This window comes from Priapulus caudatus, unplaced genomic scaffold (assembly GCF_000485595.1).
Source record: "Priapulus caudatus unplaced genomic scaffold, Priapulus_caudatus-5.0.1 Scaffold630, whole genome shotgun sequence".
Classification (NCBI taxonomy): domain Eukaryota; kingdom Metazoa; phylum Priapulida; class Priapulimorpha; order Priapulimorphida; family Priapulidae; genus Priapulus; species Priapulus caudatus.
In genome coordinates this window covers 145,901-154,039 of record NW_014577691.1, presented here as the reverse complement: position 1 = coordinate 154,039, position 8,139 = coordinate 145,901, and the positions used below count along the sequence as shown (strand labels likewise).

At 41.8% G+C, this 8,139-nt stretch overlaps 1 long non-coding RNA gene across 1 annotated transcript; it reads left to right on the top strand.

Annotated features, from left to right (window-relative positions):
- Window positions 1-285: 285 nt before the first annotated feature.
- LOC106812292 lies at window positions 286-2,856 on the top strand. Its single transcript, XR_001394318.1, has 2 exons — window positions 286-462; window positions 1,274-2,856. It is a non-coding gene; the product is annotated as an uncharacterized LOC106812292 (long non-coding RNA).
- Window positions 2,857-8,139: the final 5,283 nt, after the last annotated feature.

Genomic DNA, 8,139 nt, shown 5'->3' with positions numbered 1-8,139 from the left:
TCTCTCTTAAGCGCTTCAGAAATGGTATACGTACTATCAGGAGTAAATAAAAACAAGTTGTCTTCAGATATATATGTTATAATAATAACAATTGTTTTTATTCCCTCCTGATATCTCTCTTATTTGGTGTTACGAAATGTTATAGTTATTTTATGCATATCGCACATGTATCGTGTCACATGTGTTACAAAATTTTATGAATATTGTACACGTGTTATGCGTGTGGACGTATATTTGTGTCCTAATTTCAAATCGTCGTTTGTTTCCGCGGCTTTCCAGCATCGCATATCTACCATCATGAACTTCGACTACGTCGTAGTTCTCGACGTTGCCCACCAGGAGGACGGGCAGGCGGGCGCCGGCGAGATCGTTGAACAGGGGGAGCCACATGAGCTCATGCAGCACGAGGACAGCCTGTTCTACAAGCTCAGCAAGGAGCAGCACAGCTGACACCTGTCGACAGTATTAGCAAACATTAATAGCGTTCGCACGTGCGTGGGGATCTTGTACATATCACATTCGTTGGCCTTATCCCAGACTCTCACCACGTTACTACTCGTGTGTAAGCTCAATCCACAGTGCTATATGTTAGTGACCAGCCAGTATGTGTGTGTTTAAGCACAGTGGTGTCAAGTGAACAAGCGTTGGGTCCAGAACAGTGTCAGGTGTTGTGGGAACAGTGTGTGTTTAAGAACAGTGCAGTTAAGTGAACAAGCGATGGGTCAGGAACAACATGTGTTGTGTGAACAGCGAACAGTGGATTAGATCCTCTCAATATTTCCAGTCGAGTTTGTGTGACTTAAGATCTGAGATGTCTGTTTGATGCACGCGAAAACATGGCTGTAGAGTACACTGGTTACAAGCGAGAACTAAGCAGATCGTGCTAGGAATGTAATTTAATGAAAATTTTAATTTAATTAGAATGGAATGTTAATTTTCTAGGCGTATCATGGAAAACTTTTCAATTGTTATTACAGGGATGGAAGAGCGTCTTTGGAAAACGCTTTCTGTAGAAAGCCACCAAAATTTTTGCTTTATTATCGGCGAAACAGTGGATTAGATCCTCTCAATATTTCCAGTCGAGTTTGTGTGACTTAGGATCTGAGATGTCTGTTTGATGCATGCAAAAACATGGCTGTAGAGTACTCTGGTTACAAGCGAAGAACTAAGCAGATCGTGCTAGTAATGTAATTTAATGAACATTTTAATTTAATTAGAGTGGAATGTTAATTTTCTAGGCGTATCATGAAAAACTTTTCAATTGTTATTACAGGGATGGAAGAGCGGCTTTGGAAAACGCTTTCTATAGAAAGCCACCAACATTTTTGCATTATTATCGGCGAAGCTCTAGTTATTTCAATGCTTGATAATCATGTACATACGGCATGGAACGTCTAGGTGTGACAGTTTGCCAATGACGACATAGACACGGGGCGTGCGCGTGTGTGAACACGTGTTCATTGGCAACATTGGCCGTCTGCTGTGATACGAATAGCAACCATTCGAGCAAGAAATCTTTACATTTTTGACCTCCTGCGTTTGTAGGCTTCTAGATCATGTGACAGCGAGCAGGACTGAATTGATTACGCCTGCCCCTCACAACCCTGTGTTCACAGAGTTTCACTAAATGTACCATGGTGTATATTCGTGGGGAGGTAGAGTGGTTCGCGTTAAACTCCCACTTATCTTGGGCGATCTGTCTGCATAAAGCAATGGCGCCAATATTGGTAACGGTGTTGTTAAATGTTGATTCCTACTCGTAATTCTACTCGTGTAGTTGACACTTTTATTGGGACGTACTAGTAGATTCAGGTGATTCTGCTAGTGGTCATCGTGTTAAAAAACGTGTAATTTACAGTGTGTGTGTGTGTGTGTGTGTGTTAGCAGCTCTCAGCTCTGTGCTGCTGATGCTCCAGTTACGTATGCGATGTGTCCTGGTTGTACATGCAGTTATCACTGCCTGTGTGGACAATTCTGATTGTGATGTCGTGGCTTGAAAGCTTTCACTGCCTTGTTGCTATTTCTCGTCAAAACGCCAAGTCTATGCTTCGAGTGTATTATCTGTTTTAAGTGTCCATCTCTTATTATAAATACTCTCTATTGAAGAAATCTCCTAGAAAGCGGATCTCCAGTGGCTTAGAATCTCTGTGCGGTGTGAGAAATCCATCCATCTTGTGATTTTTGCCTTGTGTCTTATATTTGAAAAAAGGTGTTGGACGTTTGTATTTGTTATATTGACCCTGACGTGTGGCTGCATTGCCAGGGCTTATATATATTTTGGATACATGGAATAAGTAATGTATAGGTGTACTTACTGCATTTAAAGCTTGTATTTTGCTGTCAGAATGACAAAACTGGTGAAGTGTCTCCAGATATCATTGCAGCAATGTAGAAAGAAGCTCGCGATAGCTCGGGAACGATGTTGCTATATAGGCGCATGCGTTTTTGAGGTAAAATTAAAGATGATCGGCACGAGAATGTGTTTTTTTATTACATGTATTACAATTCTCATCACTGTGGCTGTGCCTTTGTTTATCTAGATTGAGCGATCCCTCGTGTATGGGCACATATGATTACCTAGTATAAAATAAATATATATGGTGTGCCTTTAATACGAGCAAAGATCGCATGTAGTTGTTTGTATACGGTCTTTGATACCACTTTCAGTGCGGAATCTGCGCTGAAATATATAAAGTGACTGTAAATTTATATTATTTCACGGTGCATACTGTGAAACTTGATATTATATGGATCTAGAGTGGATATATGTCCTCACGTTGAAAAGGAGAAGGAAAGTGTGTAACGTTTTGTACATTGAAGAATTTTGTAAATATATGCTTTTGTTTTACTTCTCAATTCCTTTTTGATATTTTTTATGTTTTCCTAATCACAATTTATTCTGTCATAGTGCTTTACGACACTGAAATATCTATGAAGTGGTGATGGTTTATAAGCACGTGCAAGTTATCTAATAAGGATATATGTATTGGTAAAGTACGTGTGAAGGAGAACAACTAGTTGGGTGTAGATGATGTAAAGGGGGGAGTGTGTAGAAGGCATGGGAACAAGTCAGTGTAGGAGGGTGGGGCCTACGACCAAAAGGACGAGCAGAATAGAATGTAGAGCATGGGGAGCTGTAGAAGAAGTGGAGGAACGCTGTGATAGCATTAATTAATAGGCTTAGCTCTAGTTATACGGCGAGCAAATGAAAAGAAGAGAGATAAAGGAAGAACAGAAGTGTAATGAGAGAGCACATTCATTGGCTTCATATTGCAAAAGAATTTTGATTACATATGTCGTTAAGCCAATTATTAATTCTCCAGTCAACTGTTTTACGAAAATTGTTAATCAAATTTTAACGAGTTAATTATATTACTGATTATGCTGTCAGTGATCAGCAGCACATGTCAACTGTTCCATCTTGGGGAGATGATGACGATGGCAAATAAACAAGCACTGGTGGTGGCGCCACTGGTCAACAGCCATGTCTGCAAAGCTTTTGCATAATGTGGGGAATCTATCTATTCACAGTTTAGTATTTTAGTGAAATCTGTTGCTTTTACTCACGTTTGAAATGTGTTTTTAGTGCAGGATACAACCTGAGATAGGATTCTCATAGTTGGAGGTAAGAAATGGCACTGTCTTTATCTTTATAGTAAACGTAAACGACCATGATCGAGCTGCACCGATACGGCGATAGCGACACTGTGACTGTCGAAGTGTTGCTGTTTGTGTTAGTGACACTGTGTCTGTGTGTACAGTGTGCTATACCTGCTACACCTAGTTTTTTCGTGATGTTCTAATGAATAATCGTGCAAATACGCCGTGCTAACGATAGTTTTTTGTTTGTTTGACTCTGTCTTTTACTGAATATGACACTAACCATGGCGTAGTAACGCGACAGATTTGTTTATGAAATCATCTACCTGATCATGATCATGTCATATATGATCATATATAATAAAATAATTCATATCATCATCTTAATCACCATATGATTCGCTAGATATATATACAGTATGTTAGTAATTATGGACACACATGCACGCTTCAAATGACAAACCAAAGTATTCACATATCATATTTATGCCATAGCACTAGCAGTTTCAGTTGGAAATGTCCAAATGTATCTCAGGTTCAGTGCAGCTGAGAGGGTCTATGGCCCCCAGGGTACTGCCGGAACGTACCCTGGTACTATCTAATATGCCGGACCGTACCTCGCCTACTCCACTAACGAGTCTAGGGAGTCGCCTACGCCTACTCCCTAACCCTAACCCTAACTCTGACCCTAACCATATCAGATAGTTACCAGGGTACGTTCCGGCAGTACCCTAGGGGACATAGACCCTATGAGCATAAGTGCATGTATGATGTCCATTGCATCACAATGTAATCCCAGTCTAGTCAGTGGAGTATGATTACAACTAGTCCGAGATTCCTCTGACCAATGCCCACACCGACGATTTTGGTGGTTTTGGTGTGGGCTAGGGTGTAACCCACACCAAATCCACCAAAATCGTCGGTGTGGGCATTGGTCAGAGGAATCTCGGACTAGATTACAACGTATATTTATTCGCAGTGACTACCTGGCACTGTGCCATCTAAACTATCGGAAATGTTGTGGATTATACATTTTCAGGTTGTGAATGAAGGTATTATACGCAAACCAGTTCTTTGAATCACAACTTAAAACATTTCTCGAAGAATTTAACTGCAAACATTCGGTCCCACCCCTCGTTATGAGAATGCCTGCATCACTGATGAAGAATCTTATGATGAACATATATATATATATATATATATAAAGTTGTTCAGCCGAATTAGTCCGTACTCGCATAACTAGAGAACTCCGCAGCCTAGAGGAAAACTAAAGATATTTTCAGGATCAGCACATCTGGGAGGTGGTTCTGGCTGAAACAAAAATTTAGAAAAGTTAAAAAGTTAAAAATTGATGAAAAATTCTATTCATCAATAGATGGCGGTGCGTACAGATTAACATCACGTACGTGTGAATCCATGGTCTATACACCTAACGGCGCAGTGGCCTAATCACTAGAACATCCGTATCCTACACCGGGATTCCGGGTTCGAGTCCCAGCTGGGGAACATATTTTCCCCTTTTTCCCTTTACCTACTACTTCTTTCGTATGTATTATTTTTAATTTTTTACTTTTTACTTTTTATTTTTTATTTTTAATGTCTTTTATCTTTTTGATTCTTATTATTTTTCACTGTTTGGGATGGGATGGCATGGCATGGGATGGCATGGAATAGGATGGATGGATGCATGGTTGGATGCATGGATAGATAGATAGTTAGATTTTTTGGGTATTTTCTTTTTAACCAAGCGGTCACCAACTGAGTAACGCCACTGATTTCCCCGAGCAACGCCGGGTATCCCGCTAGTATATATGTATAGATATTGATAAAAAATTGGCTGTAAGCGTTGTATCGTATGTTGCAGCATATATTCTTGGGTTCAGTTTCAGCACTGTCGATGTTTGTATTCGGTTTCAAAATGTGCGCAGGGATTTGATTTTATGTTGATATCGACTCTAACCAGGATGAAACTTCCAGGTAGTTACGGATCCATTAGTTAACAAATGTAGTTCAGTTTCGCTATGTACACCAATATGACTTGTGTCCAACGAGCTCACACCAACTTTAAGACTCTGGATTATAATTGGGACTTAGGATTAGGTTTAAGGTTTGGTTAGCGTTAAGGTTAGAGTTGCTGTGATGACGATAGTTACCCAGGGTTCTTCCCAGGCCTTTAACTCATGTTGTGTCCGGCGTGCATGCAAAGTTGAAGTGAATTAGTGACATACGATAAATCCCCCTCGACACGACTCGATCGCCTAATCAACGCGCCTTAATTTCCAGCCGTGTTTACTTTTGACAATCCCAAACACCGTTAAATAGCTGCATTTTAGCTGCGTTTAGGATGTGTACGTATGTAAACCGATAATAAGGGTTTACCTGCGTATTGGAACCACTTACAGCATCCGTAATTTACTTTGCTTAGTGATCGGCATTGCAAGGAATTGCCCAATTGCATGATTGCTCGACATGCCTACTGAAATTGCTGGGGAGAACCCTGTTATATCGGATGATTAGTACCGGGCTCCCAAAGTAGGAGTGAGCTTTTTAGTTTAAGTGTAGATGCCACTGACCAAGTGTCCAGACGTGGACATAGTGTGTGGAAGTGCAGCTACCCCACCGGTAGCTCTAGTACTATAGCCGTTGTTCGCCACATGCCTGTATCAGGGTGCGAAATTACTGTCGGACTCCCTGATTTAACATATGCATGAGTCCGTGTGACTACCTGAAAATTCTGCTATACTAACTAGTTCGTTCCAGAGCACGTCCTCGTGGAATTACCATATATTTTTTTAGCAATATATGTGTCCCAAGAAAATTTATGTCCTTTTTGTAAATATCTTTAGTTTTGAACTTCAGACTGCGGACTCTCTCATTTTGCTGCGAACTCCCTTTTTTTGAGGGTGTCCATTGGACTCGCTTGTTCAAAAGTTAATTTCTACTCAGGCTGCTGTATAGTACTAGTAGAGCTACCCCACTGTTACCTCACCGTTAGCAGAGTTTTCGTTATCGCCCCGCAGTGCGATGGCAACTAACAACACAGTGGTGGAGATGGATGAGTCCGTGGAGAGCTTCGGCGACAGCGACGGCGGCGATGGCGACACAATCAACGGCTCGTCGTTGTCAACGACGTCGGAGCTTCGCGTCGACCGATACGGCTTCACGGGAGGCAAGCAGTACTCCGCAACCGAGTGAGCACAACTTACGCTTATATTTACAGGGTTTCTTCCGAGGGAAAATTAGACAAAGGGGGTAATGGCCAGTTTGGGGAAAAAACGCGCATTATGGATTCAAATACAGGATGTATTGATATACTTATAGGTTTATAGATACAGGATATATACTTATCAGTAAATACAGGAACATTTTCACAACGGCGATGTTAAATTTGACAACGGCGGTGCGCCACTGTGCCTCCTATGTATAAGAAACCCTGATTTACATGTCCCGTGGATTTTTCAAATTCTGCCGTGTTTCGTATGTTTCTGTGTTTTGTTTTTGTTAACTTGTGGGAACATTCGCGCGCGCAGTACGCACGGACGCGCACTCACGCACGCACACACGTGCACACACACACATGCACACGTGCACACACACACACACACACACACACACGCACGGCACACACGCACACGTTTTCATTAGCCACATGTCTGTTCATTTCTGTATCTTCTTACCAGAAGGAAAGCTTTGTTAAAGCCTTCAAAATTGACCGGTCAACGCTTTCAAGGTTTTATGGGAACTGTCCTGATTGTGTTTTAATAAGGAATGGGTTGTTAAGTACTAAAGTAGTAAAATAAATAGTTAATACACCCTTTAATTGAATGTGTTTGCTCTTCAGCAGACATCAAACTGTTGAATTACCGCTCCACCGCCATTTGTACGTTAATCTTTTGAATTGAGCCTTTGTTGTAGATTTGATTCAAAGAATTGTGATGTTGCAACCACGAGATGTTAATGTAATGTCCGACGTCAATCCGTAGACTTTCCGCCGTCAGCTGACTGAATAATTTCGCTTCGATTATTAGTAATGGTGGCGCCGAATGGCGTGGCTGGATACGTGTAGGCCACCAGAGCAGTGAAGGCATCCAGACAAGCAGACTGTGTAGTGCAGAAGTGACTCGATTAGCCTCGGGGCAGCACTGTACAAAGTTCTGAATTATTAATACGTCGGCGAGCGTTGTTCGCTGTTTTGCCGAGAGCGTCTGCGCGCGAGTACGTCACGGCGTATAGCGGGCGGCTCAATGGATGGATGGATGGATGGATGGATGGATGGATGGACGGATGGATATATATCTATGGTGTTCGTTCTGCAGCCGCTTCTTCATAGCGACGAATTTTCCCAAATTCTCCTCGCGCAAAAATTTGCATAGTCACGCCCGGGTTCGTGCGCTGTGCAATCCGCGAGAGAGAGAGAGAGAGAGAGAGACAGAGCAGAGAGTGAGAGAGAGAGAGAGAGAGAGAGAGAGAGAGAGAGAGAGAGAGAGAGAGAGAGAGAGAGAGAGAGAGAGAGAGAGAGAGAGAGAGAGAGAGAGAGAG